The sequence below is a fragment of the Artemia sp. Qi Xiang Cuo genome, chromosome 5 (genome assembly GCF_049724085.1).
Source record: "Artemia sp. Qi Xiang Cuo chromosome 5, ASM4972408v1, whole genome shotgun sequence".
NCBI lineage: Eukaryota > Metazoa > Arthropoda > Branchiopoda > Anostraca > Artemiidae > Artemia > Artemia sp. Qi Xiang Cuo.
Window position 1 is genome coordinate 47,855,845 of NC_142798.1, and position 21,938 is coordinate 47,877,782.

Genomic DNA, 21,938 nt, shown 5'->3' on the forward strand with positions numbered 1-21,938 from the left:
ACCAAACAGGAACTAGAAGAAATGAATATTGTGAACTTGATCCCCAAGAAGAAATATATTATGCGAGTGGTGGCAATCATTAGCCATAGTGCTGGAGAGAGCTCTGATCTAATTGAAATTTTCACTCAGGCCGAGCAGCTTGGCCCACCACCTCAGTAGAGAGGACCCTATAACTCGTGACAGGACCACGTGGTTCATGGTCCTAATATGGGCATAGAGTCATTAGGGAGAACACGTGGTTAATGGGGTCAATGACCTAAATTTCCAAGGTCGATGTTGTTGTTGTTGTAAGTGCACGCTCGAGGCGAATGTCAAGGTGTCCAGAAATAGAAACAATATCTAATAGCCCCATCCCTCACCCCTGCTGCCATCTACAACTTTTTTTAATGCTGACGGGAGTCCAAATATGGGCATAGCCTCCCTAGGGAGACCACGTGGTTAATGGGGTCAATGAGCTAAATTTCCAAGGTCGATGTTGTTGTTATTGTAAGTACACACTCTCAGCTACTGTCAAGGTTGATTTATGTGTTGTTTTTGGCACGTGCACGCTCTCAGAGAATGTCATGGTCTCCAAATATAGGAAACAGTAATTGATGTTGTGTAGTTGTTCTGGGCAAGTGCACGCTCGACGTGAATGTTATGAGTTTCCAGACATAGGAAACCGTTAGATCACATGTTTCCTTCTCAGCCAATCAGAGGGCTTGCTTACATAACAATTCACCCTTGAGATTTCGTATATAACGGACATGCATTGTGATTAAATTATCAGAAACTATTGTGACACAATGGATATAACAACTGACATAATTGATGACATAAGAATGGATAAATTTGACTCTTTAGAAGCCTTGGCAACCTCAATTTACTATGTAAGTTCCGTTTTATTACATTTTCAAAATCAAATTATTTTCCTTGTTCACCCTCCAGTAGATCTAAGTCCCCCCCACACCCCCCTATGCTATCTTTATACTTGATAGAAAACATAAAATATGTTCTTTTTACCCTCAAAACCTAACCCCCCCCCCATTGTTTTACAATGATAATTCTTTTTTGTTAAATTTATACAATTTTAAGCATTCTATATCCTAGCTAAAAGCGACCACTGGCATCCGTCAATTCTTAAAGCATTATACCGTTCTGTTTTGACATAATGCTCTGCGCAAGGTTAAAATTAGCTATCACCCTTTTTCTGTGTGTTTACAATAACGGCAGCCAAGTCAAAGGAACTGTTTCTCCGTCAAAATTAAAACACGATTCAGACAATTGCAATAATTTAGCACATGTCTATGCAATCTCTATTTGGAGAAGTGAAATCTCGTTATTTTCAAATTAAGGTCTAACAATATATTTAGGACATTGTTGAATGGGGGAGGGGGCCATGCCTCTATTCTATCGCCATCATTGTAAAGCGAAAACTTCGCATGAAAAGTAAGGGGCCCGGGATTTCTAAGAAAAAAAGATAGCCTTATTTTGTCTGCAAAATTTACATCCTAGATTGTAATTTAGGCCTATAAGCTGCTGCTGGGTTAATAATCATTTATCTATTTTAAAGTCTACAGACGGGAACATTTAAAAAAATTTTCTGAAAGGTAAAAATAGAAACATTGATTTCTATCCTAAGGCTATAGACTACTGTTTGTCAAGGTTTATTTTTCTCACAAGTTTTCTCACAATATGATTTCCATGCATAGTATATTTCTCGTAAATTTTAATTTTTGCATTGCTTTTTTGGCTTAGGGGAGGGGGACTTCTTTGTGATAAATGCTTTCTAGACAAAATTAGGGCTAGGGGTGGGGGGTACTAATTTTTATTCTGTGAAAAAGGGAAAATTATTTCAATACTTATTTTTTCTCTTCTTTTAAGGCAAATTATGAAGAATGTATGGTCCCTCCACCTAAGAGAGCAAGAGAGGATGTGGCAGCCCCATCAGTGGCAGCCCCTATGAAGTCTGGGCAAAAGCCAAAAAGAGAATGGGGCATAAGGAAGGAGAACCCTGCTGTCTCATCGGTGCAAGCCCGTAACATCGCCGCCTCGTCCATTCTCCATCATGCATTGCCTGGGCCTTTAAGAGCTGTACCACCAACACAAGGTCCACCGATGCTACAGCATGCTTCGCCTGGGCCGTCCGGCACCCAAGTGCAGCCAGGATTTGCAAATGTGAGCATTTTTTCCTACCTATCTTATAGAAATACATATCTATTTCTTCCAATGTCTTTTCTTTTCACTATTTTTCAACACTGTGTAAAAGTGTATCTCAGCGGGATATTAAAATATTAAACCCTCGCCCCCAACTATTGTTTTCTCTGCTCCCCCCTCCCTCGGAGATATCTAAATATAATGTAATTTTTTTTTGCAAAGAAACCGCTCTTTTTTTCTAATCTATACTATTTTCTCTGTTGCTATCGCTTCGATATCTCATAAGCGAATATTTTTAGGTAATTTTCTAGTTTTTACTGCTATCTCTCACCACTATGAAACTCAAAATGCTATTTTTCACAATTGAATATTGTCTAGTTTTAATCTTTGGCTTAAAGCTCCGCACAAGCATATAAATAGATCTGTTTCACCACTTTTCCTGTCTTGTTCTATCATTAGCGGTTAGGCCAAGTCTAGGATTTCAATGCTTTTACGTAATTCTGTGTTTATTTCTGAAAATAGCGGAATTGTCTGCAAATTAGCAATAGATATTTGGGGAATTTGAATTCCGTGTATGAGTGAAATAAGTTATACCACCAAAAATAGTGATTGCTATTTATGACATCGCTGAAAAGGGGGGGCATAGTTGCCCTCGAATCTTTTTGGTCACTTAAAAAGCGCAGTCAATTACTGCTAATGCTCACCGTTTGAAACTCTGTGAATGCTATTCCGTTCACAATTGAATATTCCATAGTTTTAAGAGAGAAGGCTGCAAAGATTATCCCATTTATCTATCTGGCACATATGGACTGTCTAATTTGCACTGAATATTTTTAAAATAGCTTTCAATCTTACAACTTGCCGCCATGATTTTAGCGATGGAAAACATTCTGACAATGTCTGAGTTAACGGTTTCCAACATTTAATTGTTGTATTTTCCTCATCTGAAGTTCAGTCTTGGAAATCGGAACATACGCGCGGCTTACAATAATTAAGCTAATGAGTCCTAGACATCCCTGTGTAGGGGAAATTAGAGAGAGAGAGAGAGAGAGAGAGAGAGAGAAACGACTTATGATCTAACAATATTTTTTTGGACATTATGTAAACGGTTGGGAGCCACCACGGCTCCCGGGAAGCGCTGGTGGGCTCGAGAAGCGCCGGGGGACGTGCCGCGGGAAGCGCTGCGGGCCCGAAAAGCGCCGCGGAAAAAAAAAACAGTAGGGCTCATTTGAACACTTTGAAAATAAGCTATTTTTTGAACAAAATCAAATTGCCGCCTTCTATGTAAAGTGACGTTTTAGATTCTAAATATCTTATATTAAGTTTGATATTTTTGAACTTTCAGTTGAATTAACCAAATGCTACTATGCACATACTGCTACTACTACTAAGCGCTGACTTTAAATAATAATCCAAATTTTAAAAACAGTAGGGATGATTTGAAAAAAAAAACAGTAGGGTTGATTTGAACACTTTGAAAATAAGCTATTTTTGAACAAAATCAAATTGTCAATTCTATGTAAAGCGGCGTTTTAGATTGTAAATATCTTATATTAAGTTTGATATTTTGGAACTTTCAGTTGAATTAACCAAATGCTACTATGTGCATACTGCTGCTACTACTAAGCGCTGACTTTAAATAATAATCCAAATTTTAATAACAGTAGGGGTGATTTTAACACTTTGAAAATAAGCTATTTTTCATTTATAGGTTGGACGAACATTGGTCCCATATTCATTATCACCATCGTCATCAGTTGGTGAAAGAGAGGAAGAACTCGCGTCTACGGAATTTCATGTCATTCGGGACAATTCACATATCAATGAATAGGATGGTATTGTTAATTCCGATGATATACCTTTTAATATTGATGCTTTTCTAAGTAATTATTTCAATGTAGAACCTAGCACAGTTGAGCAAGGTAATGTTCCTAGTTCAGAGGGGGACTTGCCATTGCTAAGTCCAAACACCTTACAAATTTTAGAGGATTTTACAGGGAACCCTCCTCTAGCCCCCACTGATCACCTACTTCCACTTCAAACAACTGAAGTGGATTCGTATACCCCAAATATTGAACAATGTGGTGGGGGATGAAGTATTGGTGATATACAAGAGGGGCAGGGGGGTAATGACCAATTTACAACATTTCCCGATTTTCAATTGTCCAACACAATTTTAAATGCAATAGTTGTTTACACTGCGACTTTTGGGGATCCATTTAATTCACTAATGGAGGGATATTTCGTGTTTGATCCCATAGAAATTGTGCATGCCTATGTAGATAAAATTCGTGCGCTACTGGAGAACCAACTTCAGTTGTGGGGGGGTAGGGATTCAATTAAGGTTTCTATTGTTTTAAAGGTGTTTTATTTAAATGAGGGGAAAAGCGAAGTTTATTATCATTATGTCCATTCCGAGATGCGTTTGATTTATTCGAATTTAGAAAATTTCGAGGGTGCTTTCATGGAGTGGGTAGGTCAAATACTTTAACGAAAACGGTAGTGGGTCTGTAGTTTTATTTATTGAAAATTTAAGTGTAAATATTTGTAAATTTAAGAAAGATTTTATTTTAAGAGGGGGTGGGGAAAGGGATATAGTTTTAAAATATAATCCAGATCTAGAAGGTTGTAAAGGTGTCCAGCAGATCTGTTTTGAAACAGGTCAAAAATGTTTCAAGTATGCTTTCCTCATATCAGCATTCGAGCCTCTAGCACGTGACGCTACCAAGACGAATTTAGACAATTGGGCTGTACATGGGAAGGAAGGGTCTGATTTTCCCATTGTAGATTTCTCCTGTTTAGAAGGAAAATACCCAGTAACGCTACGATCTATTGATATTTTTGAAAGGGATAATACCAATTTAAATATCGGCGTTGCTGTGGTAGAGTATGAAACTGAATTTGAAGATAGGGTTCGTTTAAAAAAAAGGGGGTGGTATTCCCTGTAAGGGGCTGGTCAATTCATTTGGTCAGACACTGGGTTTGGTTGTTATACAAACCACCTTGTGAACCGAATGCAATTGGCACTTTTAACCCTATTACAGACATAAGTAGTGTTCTGGGGGTGGGTACAAAGGGGCGGGGGACCCGTTTCTACTGGCCAACATGCCTCTCTAGATTTTGGACTGAATTAAAGCTGCAAAATCATATGAGGCATTGTAGCCGGCATGGCTACCAGACAGTAGAAACGGTTTCAGGGGAAAGGGCTATTTTACGCTTCAAAAATTTCCAGAACACCCTTCTCCAGTGAACCAAAATATCTTTGGACTGTGAAGCTAAGCTGGTGGAGGTGAACGATCCCCGATTTCCAAATCGAGTCAAAGAACACCAGGCTATTGCAGTGTCCTATGCGCATGCGCAAAGAAACAGTTCTAACACCTTGTGGTTGTTAGAAATAGTAGAAACATGAGATGAGAACGAGTGTATGGTCAAGGCAGTGACTAAACTAATTTGCACGGCTAATGGTGTTATTTTTCGTTTGAGAAACACCCATTATCCAATGGTTTTGTCTGCAGAGGATTGTCTCGCGATTAAAAATAATAAATAGGTTGGGTTTGTAAGGGAGAGTTTGGAGAGGGGCATAAGGGGACTAAAGGGAAAAGAGGGGGGACGGGGAAAGTCAGAGATCATAATCACTTGTGGAAGGAAATATCTTCTGGGGGTAGTAATTTTAGAGGGGTTGCGCATCAATCGTGTAACTTAAATGTTAGCCAGCAGTTTTTTATTCCTGTTTTTATTCACAACTCTAATTATGACTTAAAATTTATTTTACCGGCACTGGCACGTATGCACAGGGAGGGAGGGGGAGGAGACATTCCCTGGGTAAACAGTTCATTTACCAATAACATTATTCCCAAATCGGCCGAGAGGTTGGTGCTTCTCGAGTTGAAATGACAGGCAGCGGATAATGGGCATACGTGTAGGAATAAAATCAGGTTTTTAGATTCCTTTAGTTTATTAGTGAAATGTATGACCTGTTGACCTGCAAAGGTATATACGCATACGCTTATTACTGTTCTGGCGCTCGCTTAAGCGAAGTGAAAGTACCTCCAATTGAAGCTTTTTACAATTCACTGACCAGCAGTGAATGCACAGCCGAGGAGTATGAGATTGCCAAGAAGGTGTGGTCTAAGGGGGATTGTGAAAATGGGTGGGATTATTGTAGACTGTACTTGGTCAGTGACGTTCTAACTCTGTTGGATATAGTCTGTAAGAACACAGACCAAATCTATTCAGAGTTCAGGTTAGATTTAGGCTATTATTTTTCCACACCCCATTTGGTGATGGATTTGATTTTAAAAATTAGTAGGGAGGAAATAGGCCTAATCACCGATGTAGATCAGCACCTTTTTGTAGAGCGTTCAATGAGGGGAGGGTATGTTTTTCATGGAGACCGCGTCTTGTCAACCGATTCGAGCGGACAAAACAGCAAAGGTGCAAAGTCAAATGCAGTGTTCTTGGACATGAACTCATTGTAACCCTCGGCAATGTCTCACTACTCTTTGCCGTGTGGTAACTATCAATGGCTTGAGAATCCTTGTGAGTTCCCCAAAATTACCACCGTCGAGGACAATGGGCCACAAGGATGGTTCTTTGAAATTGACGGTCACATTCCGCTGGCGCTTCACGACTCCGTCAAAGATTTTGTTTTTCCCTGTATCAATCGACCCGTGAGCAGGGACTCTCTGAGTCCCTACAATCGATCATTGGTTGAGGATACGGGGATGCACTGGACTCCCTCCAAACAAAAACTGATTGCTGATTTGGACCCTAAGGAGAATATCGTTGTTCACCATTTGCTTTTGCACTGGATGGTGAACAATGCTTTCAAAATCACCAAAATACATCGAGTCCTGCAGTTCAATCAGTGACCATATTTGAAAACGTTTATTGACACTTTTGTCGATAAACGCTCTAGGGCAAATTCCAAGGTGGAGAAGGAAATGTACAAGCTCATTCTAAATTCAGTGTTGGGCAAAATGTGTGAAAGCGTACGCAATAGATCTCGCTGCGACATCGTGACTGACCCTTTAGAGTGTGCACGAATTATTGCTGATCCCAATTTTACATCGTTCACGAGCATAGAGGCTGGCATGGTTCTTCTACACAGGCGAAAGGGAAATTTGGTACTGAACAAGAATATAGCAGGCGGCAGTTCAGTACTAGGAATTTCAAAAAAGCTCATGTTGTCGTTCTTTTACACTGTGTGCAAGGTGCACTGGCACCGGGAGGGGGCGGTTCAAGTTTACTATGGGGATACAGATTATCTGCTGCCAAAGGTAAATGGTACCGAAGATTTATTGGGTGATTTAGAAAAGGGGGAACACATCAGCTCGCGGATGGATTTCACCAACTGGAATCCATCCCTCTACCCTGAGTTGGTGAAACGTCAAGCCCCCAACCAACTATTAATGTTAAAATCAGAGACAGGGAGTGATTTGATATCCAGGGGGGTGTTCCCGGGTCCCAAAGTATATTGCGTTGAAACTCATAGTGGGGATGAAAAGAAGGCGTGTAAAGTGGTGCCTACACATTTTGTAAAGAGCAATTTCAACATGAGTGTGTACAGAGACTGTGTAGAAAGTAGCCTAGTGCCGAGAGCACAAGTGCTTGCAATTCGCTCTCTACAGTATAGAAATTATACTGTGAGAGTGGAAAAGAATGCAATGTCGTGTATATCCGACAGAGTCTATGTGCTCGAGAATGGTGTGTGTCCTGCTTCATGGCCACTACCGTATTTCAGACCGAGTTGAATGCATAGACTATCGCAATCAACTTGGTCTGGATAAATTAACCTAACTTGAACTAACCAACTAACCACCACCACCAACCCATTCATGGGTTAACTAACCACCACCACCACTGACCCAACTAACTAACCCAACCACTAACCTGTAGCAGTGACGACAACTATTGTACAGTTTTTCCACCGCGGTTCCCGGGGGGTGGAGGGGCCCTTCCCGCGGTTGCTCCCGGGAGGTAGGTGGGTGGAGGGGGGGGGGGTCCCACCCGTGGCCGGCCTCCGCCAACGCGGCCCTGGGGGGACCCCACCTTTAAATTCATAATGTTCAACTGTGCTAGTTCATGTTCCATGTGTTTTCTGTTGTTTTCAAGTGCTCATGTTTTGTATAGAAAAGTGTGTGTTTGCTACTAATGTTAATAAAGTGTTGTTGTTAATGGACAAAGTGTTTAAAGACAATAAGTGTTGTTCATGTTGATGGATAACAAAAAGTTTTTAAACACAATAAGTGTCATTTTTATCATTGCAGTTCATGTTGAACAAATAGAGTTTTCATGTTGTCGAAATAAATGCTGCCATGAAATATTGTCAGGTTCTTGTTGAACATAGTGTTATTCCTATGTTGTTGTTCATGTTGAACAAATAGAGTTTTCATGTTGTCGAAATAAATGCTTCCATGGAATATTGCTTTTTTTCTTGTTGAACAAGTGTTATTCTTATCGTTGCAGTTCACCTTGTGCAAATATTTGTTTTATTGTTGTCGAAACAAATACTGCCATAAAATATCGTTTTTTTTGTTGTTAACCAGTACCAGATAGATCTATGGGAAAATTATTGCTACTTATTCATTGGACACGTATGATTTACAGTTAGTTGTAGTCCAACAGTTGTCAGCAGCAGCAGCAACATGTCTCAATTTAAAACACCCTTCAGGTCGTTTCTGTGTGGGCCCTCAATGTCGGGGAAAACAACACTCTTAACTAAAATAATTCAAAATTGCGATAAAATGTTTTTGGAAAAGCCGAAAAAAATCTACTAGTGCTATAGTATTTGGCAGGAGTCCTATGATAAAATAAAAGTTATTACTACGTCAATACTAAGACAGTTTATCAAAGGAACTAATGTTTTTAATAGCATTAAACCAAGCTCATTGTTGATTATTGATGATTTCGTCGGATCCATTGAACAATTATAGTAGGAAACGTTGACACTGTTCACTGTTCGCTCCCACCATGAACACAGGTCCATAGCCCTCGTTCTGCACAATCTGTTTCATAACAACAAAGGCACAGAAAACTTTACTTGGAAGATCTCCGTCTATATTGTATACCGTGTCTTTTGTGATTCTATCTCATTCATAACTCTCAATAAAGAGATATATCCCAGTACCCCTTATTTTCTACTGTCAGCGTACCCTCAGGTGAATAACAAGCCCTACGGTTACATTTTGCTGGATCTTAATCAGAGCACGCCCGGGGAACTACGTGTAGTAACAGACATTTTTGACAAAAAAATTACAGTATATCTTTCAGTGAATAGTAGATAAGGGTATTAGTTAGCGTTATGACACTTAAGATAATACACGAACAACGGCATTTAGTTTCCGTTTTAAACACTTAAAAACCCTTGCTTAGGAAGGCCATACTCAAACATGGTGTTGACAGTGATTTCATTAATCTAATATCTGAACTTTGTTTAAATTTCACTGAGGGCAATTGTGTTCAACTGCCAGCAGGGGTTAGACAACAGACAAAGCAACATCGTTCAATTGTACGCGCCTTGGCTTGTAAAAACAAGGGAAAAATTTTTAAAAGAAAACGACTCCTTCAAGCGGGCGGTAGCTTCTTCACACTTTTACTGCCAATAATTGCTGGACTTGTAAACAGTTTTCTCTAGAGAATGGCTAAACCCTATAAATTGACACCATTTGAACTTGTCCTCTCGCCCGTCGAACATTTTTAAGACAATCTAAGCAAATTCATTAATGATGAGAATATTGCCGATGACAAAAAACTGCTTTTACTTCAAGATGCATTGCGACGTGTGGACAAACATAAACCTTATCGTGAGAGACCAACCGTCGCCGCCGCCACTGATCCCTCTAAACAGGAAACATCTCCTCAAGATTCTGCACAATCAAAGGAGAAGGAATTGAATTCAATTGTAATAAAAATTGGAAACCTATTGCCACTCACCTATCGTGAACAAAGTAAAAGAGTATTATCATATCTCATGTTGGAAACTGATGAACATCAAGTTCAAGTCGATAGCACAGGGAAACGAATTATAATTCAGGGAAAAAGTTATTATCTAGTTGATTTAATTTGTGATATGGTGACGAATCGTAAAGGACTTTTATCCTTTGAAAATAATCTATACACCTTTCTAAGTGTATCAAACTTCCCCAAAAGTCTTATTGTCAATAAGCAAATTCTAAAGAAACTAAGAGAATATAGTCCTCCTCCAACACCACCAACACCATTTAAAGAAGAAGAAGATTCAATATTTGAAAATACTATCAGCACCACTGATTTTACAACACCTGTGGCTGCTAGTCAAAAGCGAAGACGAATTGATTCACCCTCCAGTGTGCAAAAGGGGAGTGGTCATTACACTACATGCTTGCGTTCAAAATGGATGAAGTTCTGAAAGGTGTCTATGAAAATATTGGTGAGGCGGGGAGTTTGAGTTCCCCCAAAACGCTTTCTAAAGCTGTCTCCGGCACCACATTGAAAAAAGCAAAAGAGTATCTAGAAAATGAACCGAGTTACACATTGCACCAGAATCACAGGCTTCGCAGCAAACAATATCCACAAAATAAAGCCTTTTTCCCTCTGCATATAATGCAAACGGATCTTTTAACTTTAGACGCACTTCAACAGCGTCAAAATGCACCCTACAAATATATTCTGGTGGTAATCAGTGTCTTTAGTCGCTATGCATATGCCATTCCACTGCGATCAAAGAGAGGTGTTGAAGTTGCTCGGGCCATTGAAACTATTCTTGAACAGGATTCCTATAGAAAAATTCAATCGGATCGTGGCAGTGAATTTGTTAATCCCCATGTGCAAAAGGTTCTATTGAAATATAATACAACACTTTATCATAGTCACAGCCCGATAAAGGCTGCATTGGCTGAACGATTAATAAGAACGATTCGTCTATTAATTTCAAGATATTGTACACTGAAAAATACACCGACTTTTATTCATGATTTAGATAAAATCATGCGGATATACAACCATCGACTTCATCGATCTCTGTCCAACTCAAGCCCTCGGGATGTTCACTACAATGAAAATACATTTGATGCTTTTCTAAAGCAATATTCCAATGGTGAAAAAGAGAAAAAAAATGTGAAGAAGAAATTCAATGTTGGTGATACTGTTCGAATTAATAGAATCACCATTATTTTTGAAAAAGGGAATTATTTATGGAGCACCGAACTTTTTAAAGTGTCCAAAATCCTGGACACCGAGCCCACGACATATCGACTGCGAGGCACCAAAGATGATGAGATTCTCGGCGGCTTTTATGAATATGAACTGCAAAAAGTAAGAAACACTAGCGAAATTTATCAAATTGAAAAGATATTAAAGAGTCGTACTCGTAGGGGCAAGAGACAGTTGCTTGTTCGCTGGCTAGGATACAACTCAGATTTTGATTCTTGGGTCAGTGCTGAAGATATTAACAATGCCCAATGATTTCTATGTGACTTTCATGTCCAATGTTTCTGATCCTCTCTACAATGACTTGAAAAGAACAAGTGATTTTTGAACGAAACCCTCCCCCACCATTAAATTCGACGATGGAAAGTATGAAGTGGCTCTTGTCGACTGTATTCTCGAAAATACCTATGACATCCTGAGAAAGGATCGTAAATATGAAATAAAAATTATACCCTATGATTGGCCGCTACCACCATCCTCAAGTGATCAAGAACAAATTCAAAAAATCAATTAGATGGATTATCCATATATTGAATTACCCTACGAGGAACTCACCTGTATGAACGATTTATGTCGTTCTATTAATAAAAAAATTTCCGCTCGTAAAAAAGGAGCTTTTCATTTCAACTATTCAAAGGAGGAGGGCAAGATCTACATTAGTTCACCTATTGCCAATGAAAAGGTAATTCTCAATGATAACCTAAAGGATATTCTTGGCTTTAAGCTCAATATAATCAACGGTAAAAGTGCCGGAAAAACTAATTTCATTTTTGCTGACTACCCACCTGCCTTCTCCACGGACACTTGTATATTTCTCTACGCTTCATTTGTGGAAACATCTCGGGTCGGTAATTCAAATGTCCCCCTCCTACGAGTTCTTGAACGAAAAACCAATCAAGAACATATTCACCACTACAATATAAAGCATCTTCAGTATATTCCCGTATACACTTCCTATTTGGAACTCTGTCAGTTAACACTAAGAAATGAATTGGGTGATCCCATAAAAATTTCAAATGGTTTGGCTGTAATTACATGCCATTTCCTTCCCATTGTTCAGCAAGATGTCTAATAAAAAAGTGGTATTCACTTGTCCTGATATTGACTGCTATGTTAATACTCTTGGCCCAAGACAACAGGGCAATGGAATGGACTATTACAAAGGTCGCTCGTCAACGTCTGGCTACGGTCTTGGCAGTTGGTTTGCTAAGCTGTTTCGCTCTTCACTACCACTGGCTAGAAAATATCTTGCACCGGCTGCGACAGATTTTGCATCCTCTACACTATACGATTGGGGCTCTGGCAAGGATTTTAAAAAAAGTGCTGCGGAAAATCTTAGGCCCAGTGCGCGAACCCTTGGCGAGAGATTAAAACAAAATGGTAAAGGCTTAAAAAGGTTGAGAAACAATGAATCACTCATTAGTCCCCACTTAATTAGGAAACGAAAGACATCACCCCTCTTGTCAAAAAAAAGAAGGAAAAAGCCGACACGTGCTGTAGACAGAAGAAGAAGCCCCAGGAAGAAAATTGTTAGATCGAAACTAGATTTCTTCTCCTAAAATGTCCTACCTACCGCATAAGGATTATCAACCTTCAATCACCGCCTCATTGAATCTATTCAATGCTGAAAATGTTGATGTGAGTGTCAAGCATGGATACTATGAACAATTTTATCCACAACAACCCCTTTCTGATAATATCCACTTTCAAATTTATTCCAATGAAGACTACTTTATGGACATGTCTTCAACATTTATAGATTTGCAAATGAAAGTCCGGAAATCCGATAACACAATGCCGATTCGGGGCGATGGGATATCGTATGAAAATTGTATATTACACAATTTATTTCGTCAAATTAGTGTCTACATCAATGGCACGCTGGTGAGCACTAGCAACAATCTCTCAAATTATACAAGCTATATGCAATTCATGTTGATGACACCCAAGTCATACAAGGAATTGAGAGGCACCTCCGATGGATATGAATATATTACTAATACTGATAGTACAGATGCTCTTAAAAATGCTACAACTAGTGAATTACATCTAGTTGGAAAAATATATCATGAAATATTTAATATACCCCAATGGCTGCCGCCCAATGTTAAAGTGGATATAAAATTGACGCTTGCACCCTCCAATTTCATATTGAGAAAAGAACTTGCTGCCAATCCTGATGTAAGTCTCTCCCTCACCTCGGCAATACTTCATGTACGCAAACAACAGGTAATGAGTTCTTTTGCTTTGGCAGTGGAAAAACTGAGAACCAATGGAAATAATAATAAACTACTTGTTCCTCAGACAATCACCAATCAACTTCATATGGCAATGGGGTCACGCACCTTCACTGATTCATCGTTTATCAACGGCGAAATTCCGTCAAAACTCGCGTTGGCATTTGTAAAAAGCGCCATTACAATAGGATCGTGGACTGGATGTCCACATAAATTCGAGATGTTTGGACTTTCATCTCTTGTTTGCAAAGTAAACAGTATTCCACTCTAGAATCTATCTTTTGATAAATCCTATAGAATATTGTACGAGTTGACCATGCAAACCCTAGATCATGATTCGCAACTATTTGAAAATGGTATAACTGAAGATATGTTTTCTAAAACACATGGTATCATTGTATTGGATTTGTCTGGCACACAGGATATGAGTATAGTACGTACGGGGACTTTGCATTTAGAGTGTACATTTGCTGATCCTGTAGCTGAGAGCATTTCACTAATCTCGCTAAATCAATATGAAGCCTATTGTAAAATCACTCCTGAAGGCAGTGTTCTATTAGACTTAGCGCCATGAACACTAGTCAAATAATCGATTTATTTAATATGGACCCCTACATGTCCCAGTACAAATCTCATTGTCTGCCCTCGGACTTTCTTGGAAAAATTCAAAGTGTCAACAATACCTTGATTATTGTTAATAGCAGTCCGTCGACTGTGCTGACGGGTCATTGGCTGTGCATCTTTCAAACAATGAAGACGATTGAATTTTTTAATCCTCTTGGTCTACGCTATAGATTTTACACACCTTACATTAGCAACTATATAGAGAGCAGTGGGAAAACTATTATTCAAAATCGGAAGAGGGTACAAGATCTAGAGACTAAAAGCTGTGGCTTCCATTCACTACTATATTTTTATGTTCCAATGTCGTGGCTATCCTTAAAAGCAGTTTCTCCACATTTATGTTGACAATCCACGTCTGAACGACTTTCTAGTGGAAAATATCCTCTCAGACCTGTACAGTATTGATTTCAATGCCCTAAGAGTAAAGTGTATAAAAATGTTTGTGAATTTGTTTATTGATGATATACATATATATATACAACAATTTCTTTAAATCTTCACTTCAGATTTCTTCTTCTTCGGTGTATAGATAGCTGTCGTGAGCCAGTAATTTCGGTAAATCATTTGGATTCACTGTATATTGATCTTGATTGACTGCAAAGTCAGGGTCACATTTTCTAAAGTACAATGTAACTTCACTCTTGTCATATCTCTTTGTATAGTCAATGATACTATTTGCATTCATATTATGAAGTTCACGAGTTTCAATCTGTCTATTTGAAGCAATATCAAATACATTGTTTTCAAATGGTGAATCACATTCGGTAACTGCCAAATAAAAATCACTTGGTTTATAGTCATAGTAGGCAGTGTCGTCACAACGATGACGTAGAAACCAAATTGTCTTGTTACCCCAACAGTTGAATCGTATACCAGACTCCTCTACCCAGAATAATTTAAGTCCGCGATGATACCAATCTCGTAGCCATAAGCTAAAATCACGTTTAGGATTCTTTCCAATCATAGCAGGGTAAGTATTCTCCCACTGATAACATTTATCCTAGTGACAATTGGAGCACAGGTGCCCTCTAGGGTGAAAGTCACACACCTCCTCAAGACATGAATTACATCCTTTAATTTGTACTGCATAGCCTCTATGTAATTTACAAGGATTATATAATTTACACTTCACTATAGTCATCAATAATTGTACAATTCTCACATTGAGTCCAACTGCCAAGAGTGTACAAGCACAATGGACATATATAGAACATTTTTCGGTTTCCGATGTCATCTCTCTCACAGCTAAAACGAAACTGATCGTCCTCGCTCCGTAAATTCAGTGAGGGGAAATATGGGGAAGAGGAGCAGCTCTGTAACGTTACCTCTTTCGAAGGAGGAGCCATCTACATTGAATCCATTGGCAATGTTTTCAAAAGTATACCCACGATATGATTCTGCCTTGCTTCAATTAATATATCAATAAATTGACTATAAGCACTTGATTCACATTTTAAAAGTTTCTTACAATTATCCAATGGGGGAGAATCACTCCTCATTATATTGCCAAGTATCCCCCGATAGGAGAATATCCTGCGTTGAAGAGATAGCTCGAGAAAATCGTCCTCCAAAATCAAATGTTTTTCCATAAACACTAGATTTGATCTAATTCTCTCTTTCTGAAATGTATTCATTTTTCATTCCTTTCACTCGGACTGCAGATTCTAGACTGATCACGATTTGTTAGCCCTAGCCTAACCTAACCAGAAAAGAAAGGAAATATTTTCGATTCCGAAACAATTCTATTGAATAATTACAACAACATTAATAATATAGAGCATTTACAATTAGCAATACAGTTTATTGTCTTCGATATGCTTCACCAATGCACTTAAATCACATTTAAGTCTATTCACATGTGCTATATCAACTTTAGCGGCGAAACATAATTGATCCTCCATTTTAAATTTGCTCAAGGATATCACATATCTTGCATATACTGCATCCCATTCCAGACAAAGACGAGATCCTTTCGTGATTTCCACCGCAATGTTTGGTGCTCTTGTATTATTATCTTCAACTCCACTAACAACTTCTAGGAGGGTAAACATTCCACTCGCCATCAAAACAAATATATATCCAAATGAGTAAAGTCAAAACTGTTCTTCTTCTCACTCCTTTGAATTCTATTCACAGACTAATAAAACTTTAGCAAAAACCCTTTCCTCTTATTCCATCCGTCACTAATATGTTTGCGAGCCCTCTGATTGGCTGAGAAGGAAACACGTGATCTAACTGTTTCCTATTTCTGGAAACTCATAACATTCGCCTCGAGCGTGCCCAGAACAACAACACATACTGTTTCATATTTCTGGACACCTTGACATTCTCTGAGAGCGTGCACTTGCCCAAAACAACAAATAAAACAACCTTGACATTCTCTGAGAGCGTGTACTTACAACAACAACAACATCGACCTTGGAAACTTAGGCCATAGACCCCATTAACCCCATGTTATCCCTAGAGAGGCTATGCCCATATTTGGACTCCCGTCAACATTAAAAAAAATTGTAAGTGGCAGCAGGGGTAAGGGATGGGGCTATAAGATATTGTTTCTATTTCTGGACACCTTGACATTCGCCTCGAGCGTGCAATTACAACAACAACAACATCGACCTTGGAAATTTAGGTCATTGACCCCATTAACCACGCGTTCTCCCTAATGACTCTATGCCCATATTAGGACCATAAACCAAGTGGTCCTGTCACGAGTTATAGGGTCCTTTCTACTCACCTCCTCTGTACTTGCGAGTTCTCCCGCAAAGTCCAACTACGCTATTTGTGACATGGGATTCACCAGATTATTAGGATGAGCGCCTTTGCGATATAAGTTGTATTACATGGAGCCATGATCTTTATGACGCTATTTTTCATATGATAATAAAAAGCTTCCGAATCATTTTGATCTATCGGTGTGGTAGTTCTTTTTTCTTTTTTTTTTGTGTGTGCGTGTGTCCTGAATTTCTAATTATAGCCACCTTTTTCTATATAGCTGGTCTCATGATGCTGCCACTGGGGAAAATGCCACTAGTTCTGACAATTATCGTAGTTTTCAAACCATTTACGTTGGAAACTTAATTTTTTTATCAAATATATGCTACTCTATCCGGATTTAAAGCAACATCCTCGAACAAAAAGTTACAACGTTGAATGATTAAAAACCTACTAGGGAAAATTTTCTGTTAATCAGACTTATGAAAGTTAGGCAATATAACCCATCAATATTTTCTTTTACTGTAATAATTGAATAATTTATTTGTACAAAAACCAATCAGGACCTTTATAAAACTAACACAAAGCAAAAAGCAACAAACATCAAAAATTTAGAAATACGTAAGTACAATCCATCATAAACAAAATCTCCCTAACAACAAGATTTTCCCAAGGACCCTTCTTGATACTTGAAAACTATGACATCTTCCTTCCCTCAGAAATTTCTTAGAGATTTCAATAATTTGCCCTATAGTTTGTAATATTTTCTGTTTAATGGGCCTTTTTTGGTACTTTTTTTCAAAGTTGTTTCTCTATTTATGCTCCATAAATAGATGTAGGTATGCATATTTTGTCAAATTATTTTTGATTTTGTCGTGGGAGTTCCAGTAGGCCCTTCCAAATAGCCATTACATGTCGGGAAAACTTGTGGTGGGTACTCCTTGGTGGGGAGTTCCATAGTGTGGTTAGTCGTCACAAGCAGGATTAAGGCGGATATGTCAGATTTCTTTATATTATTTAGCAATGGAGAACATTCACAATATAAGTTGTGTTACAATAGAGGTATGATTTCTTTTATAATTTGTTTTGTGATATTGATGACGATAGATTTCCGAATGAATTAGATGTATTGCTTATTGTAATTCAAATAATTTTGCGTGTTTTTTGTTTACTTTTCCAAACTAAAAATTAGCCAACCTTTTTAAATTGAGTAAATTCAATCGACTGCTCTAAGTCTTTTTCAGTATCTCATTTTACCCTCAAAATGCTCAGTTATGGTTGTAGCAGTAGCAAGCTAGTAAAGAGCCAATCACGGCCCATAGTAACGCAAAGTGGAAGAACGTGTTTCCTAAGAAACTGTCAGAGAATAACCGACTGTGATTCAGAAATAATAACAACTACTATATTCAGATTCAACAGAAAAACAGTTTATAATTGTGAAAATAAAGTTTTAAGAATTCCAAGAAAGAGCATGAAACCCCTCAAATATGATTTCAAATCGAAATAAAAAGCACACCAAGGAAATTTCGTCGTTGAAAACCCCTGATTGGTTGTTTAAAGCCCCCATCTTGAAAATTAGAAAAATCACTTTTTTCCAGGTGTGGCAGATTCCCTTCTTATCGCCAGCGCTAGTGGTTTCCTTGGAGATTGTAGCAGGATGGTTAATGGTTCGTTTGAAAGATCATTCTCATGTGCTTTTGTGTATGCTTTTTAATGCAATATTTTTTATGAATTGGTGGTAATAGCACTAAAATACGGTATGGCACCAAAAATGGAACTTTTAGTGGAGAAGGCTAAAAAACACAAAAATTATACCCTTGAAGTCACAATCATCGAAAACCATTAGATAATTCATTAGACCGTGCTGCTTTCTCTTTACAGTTGTAATGGAAATATACTTAAAACAGGTAAAATCATAAGACAGTAAAAAAGAAAAATAAAGCTTTTTGATTCAAAAATAATAACAAAAGTGCGAATAATTCGGATCCGGAAATCTGTATCCGGAAGTTTTTATCAACAGAAAAAAACTAGCCTAGAAGAAATATAAAGGAAATCACAACAGACGCCATGCAAAAAAACAAGACAAAAAAACAAGAGGAAAAAGAAAGGAAAACTCACATTTAAGCAAAATCTAGTGTGGTTAACCACCAGCAATAAAGCAACAAGTCAAGATGTCTTTATATATATATTAAATAAAAAAAAAACAAGTTTTTTAAACTGAAAGTAAGGAGCGACATTAAAACTTAAAACGAACAGAAATTATTCCGTATATGAAAGGGGCGGTCCCCTCCTCATTGCCTCGCTTTAAACGCTAAAGTTTTTTTTATCGTTTTAAAAAATAAAGCTGTGAGACAGAGTCAAACTTTATCGCAAAGTGTGAGGCGTTGTGGAGAGGACAGCCCCTTTCATATGCGGAATAATTTCTGTTCGTTTTAAGTTTTAATGTCGCTCCTTACTTTCAGTTACAAAAACTTGTTTGTTTTTATTTAATTTCTGAACGTTTTTGAATTAATGCAGCTTTTATTTTGGCTCACCGTCATTGAATAAGTAAACAAAATTTGCATTAAAAATTTTAATTTTCTTTTGCTAAATGGCTGTCTCTAAATTTGGTTCTGACGTAATTTACAAATTAACTTACGTAACGAACTTCTTTATTCGTATATTTTACTTCTGGCAAAAAATACAAAGTTGCAAATTTTTGCAGATATGAGCTTGAAACCTATGTTGTAGGGTTTTCTGATAAACTGAATCTGACGGTGTGATTTTCATTAAAATTCTTTCACTTTTAGGGGATGTTTCCCCGCTCTTTAAAAAATAAGGTAAATTTTCTTAGGATCGTAGCCTTTGATGTGTAATACTAAACTTAATAAAATTCATATATTTAGAATCAGCATTATAAGCCCATTCTTTTGATACATTTATTGACGTAAAAGTTCCGATTTTAAAAGTTTTGATTACTATTGAGCCGTATCGCTTGTTTTTTTTTATTGTTTTTTTAATTACGTATATGTTATTACCTATATGAGGGGGTTCTCCCCTTAGTCAATACCACGCTCTTTACGTTAAAAGTTAAAAAAAAATTATTCACAAACCCCTGAATCACAAAGGCCGTTTAACTAGAATACATAGCTCTTTTGAAAGTACTAAAAAAAGTGTAGCGTAAAGAGTGAGGTATTGACTTGGGGGAGAACCTCCTCATATACGTAATAATTTCTGTTCATTTTAAGTTCTAATGTTGCTTCTTACTTTCAGTTGAAAAAACTTGTTTTTTTTTATTTAATTTCTGATCCTTTTTTAAATAATGCTTAAAAATCTAGCGCCCCCTTCATAGAAATGTCCCTTACCTCAAAGAAACATCCTCCACTGAAAGATTCTCCCGATTAGCTCTCGCGTCCCGCCCCGCCCCCCACTAGAAAAAAATCTTCCTGAAAATGTCTGTATACTTCCCAATAACCAATACAATATGTAAGTAATGGGCAAAGTTCATAACTTGCAGCCCTTCCCCTGGGAACTGTAGGGGATTAAGTCATCGTAAAAGACATATTTATTAGATTTTCGACTATGCTGAACAAAACGGCTATCTAAAAATATTAATTTGGTGACTTTGAGAAAAAAATGAGTGTGGGAGGGGGCCTAGTTGCACTCCATTTTTTTGGTCGCTTAAAAAGGGCACTAGAACTTTTAATTTTCGTTCCAATGAGCCCACCTACGATATTCTAGGACCACTGGGTCGATACCATTACCCCTGGGGAAAAAAACAAATAAACACGCATCCGTGATCTTTCTTCTGGCAAAAAATGCAAAATTTCACATTTTTGTAAATAGGAGCGTGAGTAGTAAGCTATCTAGTACTTTCAGCAGTGATTGCGTAATATGCCTTACCACGGGTCAGTCACCTATTACTACGAACGGTACTTGTCTTACCAGACGGGTTTTTATGAGGTAACACCCATTTTTTTTGGGGGGGGGGGTCAAACGGAGAGAGAGCGGTGGTTAGTCTATATACAGTAACTTGATTAGTTGGTTACGAAAAAATACCAGTTTAAAAAAATAAACACGTATCCATGTTCTTTCTTTTGGCAAAAAAAAAATGCAAATTCCAATCAAAACTGGTCAAACGTGTTAATAACCTGTAAGTTATAGCTATCTGATAACTCGTTCAGTATCGCATGTATTATTAGCGGTATCAATGGTATTTCATTTGCGTAAAGCTATCTCAATTTGCCAAAACTTTTATCATTCGCATAAAACTAACTCAATTTGCAAAAAAGGTATTCCATTTGCGTAACTCTGCTCTGAATGCCCTTAATGAGGATATAAATAATATAGAATGACATTGTGACTTGACCTAGCTTTACCTCTCCGATGTGGTCTGTATAAAACACAAGTAACGTTTGAAAAGTATTGTCAATTTAAAATAGGATCTAACGTTCCCTTCGTCCCCCCATTTCTGAGGGGCAGGGGAGGGGGAGTCAATTTTGGAGGTATAACAAGTACAGTTCATTGCGATCGTAGCTCTATGTTGGCTCGTTTTAAATACTTCAGCTTGTCTATTCATTTGTGTTAAATAAAAATCTTGAATCTGGAAAATGAAAAAATAAGTATTTAAACAAAACGTACGATGCTGCTAATTAAAGAATAGTAGGCTACACTCAGATTTGTTTGCATGTGGGTTCATTAAAAGACGTTCCCTGCGTCCCCCCATTTCTGCGGGGCTGGGGAGGGTTGGTGAGGGGGAGGGGGAGTCAATTTTGGAGGTATAACAAGTACCATTCATTGCGATCGTAGCTCTATGTTGGCTCGTTTTAAATACTTCAGCTTGTCTATTCATTTGTGTTAAATAAAAATCTTGAATCTGGAAAATGAAAAAATAAGTATTTAAAAAAAATGTATGATGTTGCTAATTAAAGAAAAGTAGGCTGCACTCAGTTTTGTTTGCATGAGAGTTCAGTTAAAGACGTTCCCTTCGTTCCCCCATTTCTGAGGGGCTGGGGAGGGTTGTTGAGGGGGAGGGGGAGTCAATTTTGGAGGTATAACAAG

The 21,938-nt window shown here is 37.9% G+C and overlaps 1 protein-coding gene across 2 annotated transcripts in view; it reads left to right on the forward strand.

Moving 5' to 3' along the window:
- Positions 1-21,938, forward strand: part of LOC148952205 (lactosylceramide 1,3-N-acetyl-beta-D-glucosaminyltransferase A-like) — a 77,750-nt gene that overhangs the window by 26,124 nt on the left and 29,688 nt on the right. Inside the window, exon 2 of one of the 2 annotated variants that reach the window (XR_016141765.1) lies at positions 18,497-18,599. The gene's annotated coding sequence lies outside the window, so the exon portion shown is untranslated. The remainder of the gene's footprint in view (positions 1-18,496; positions 18,600-21,938) is intronic. The other variant, XR_016141766.1, reaches the window with a different exon arrangement.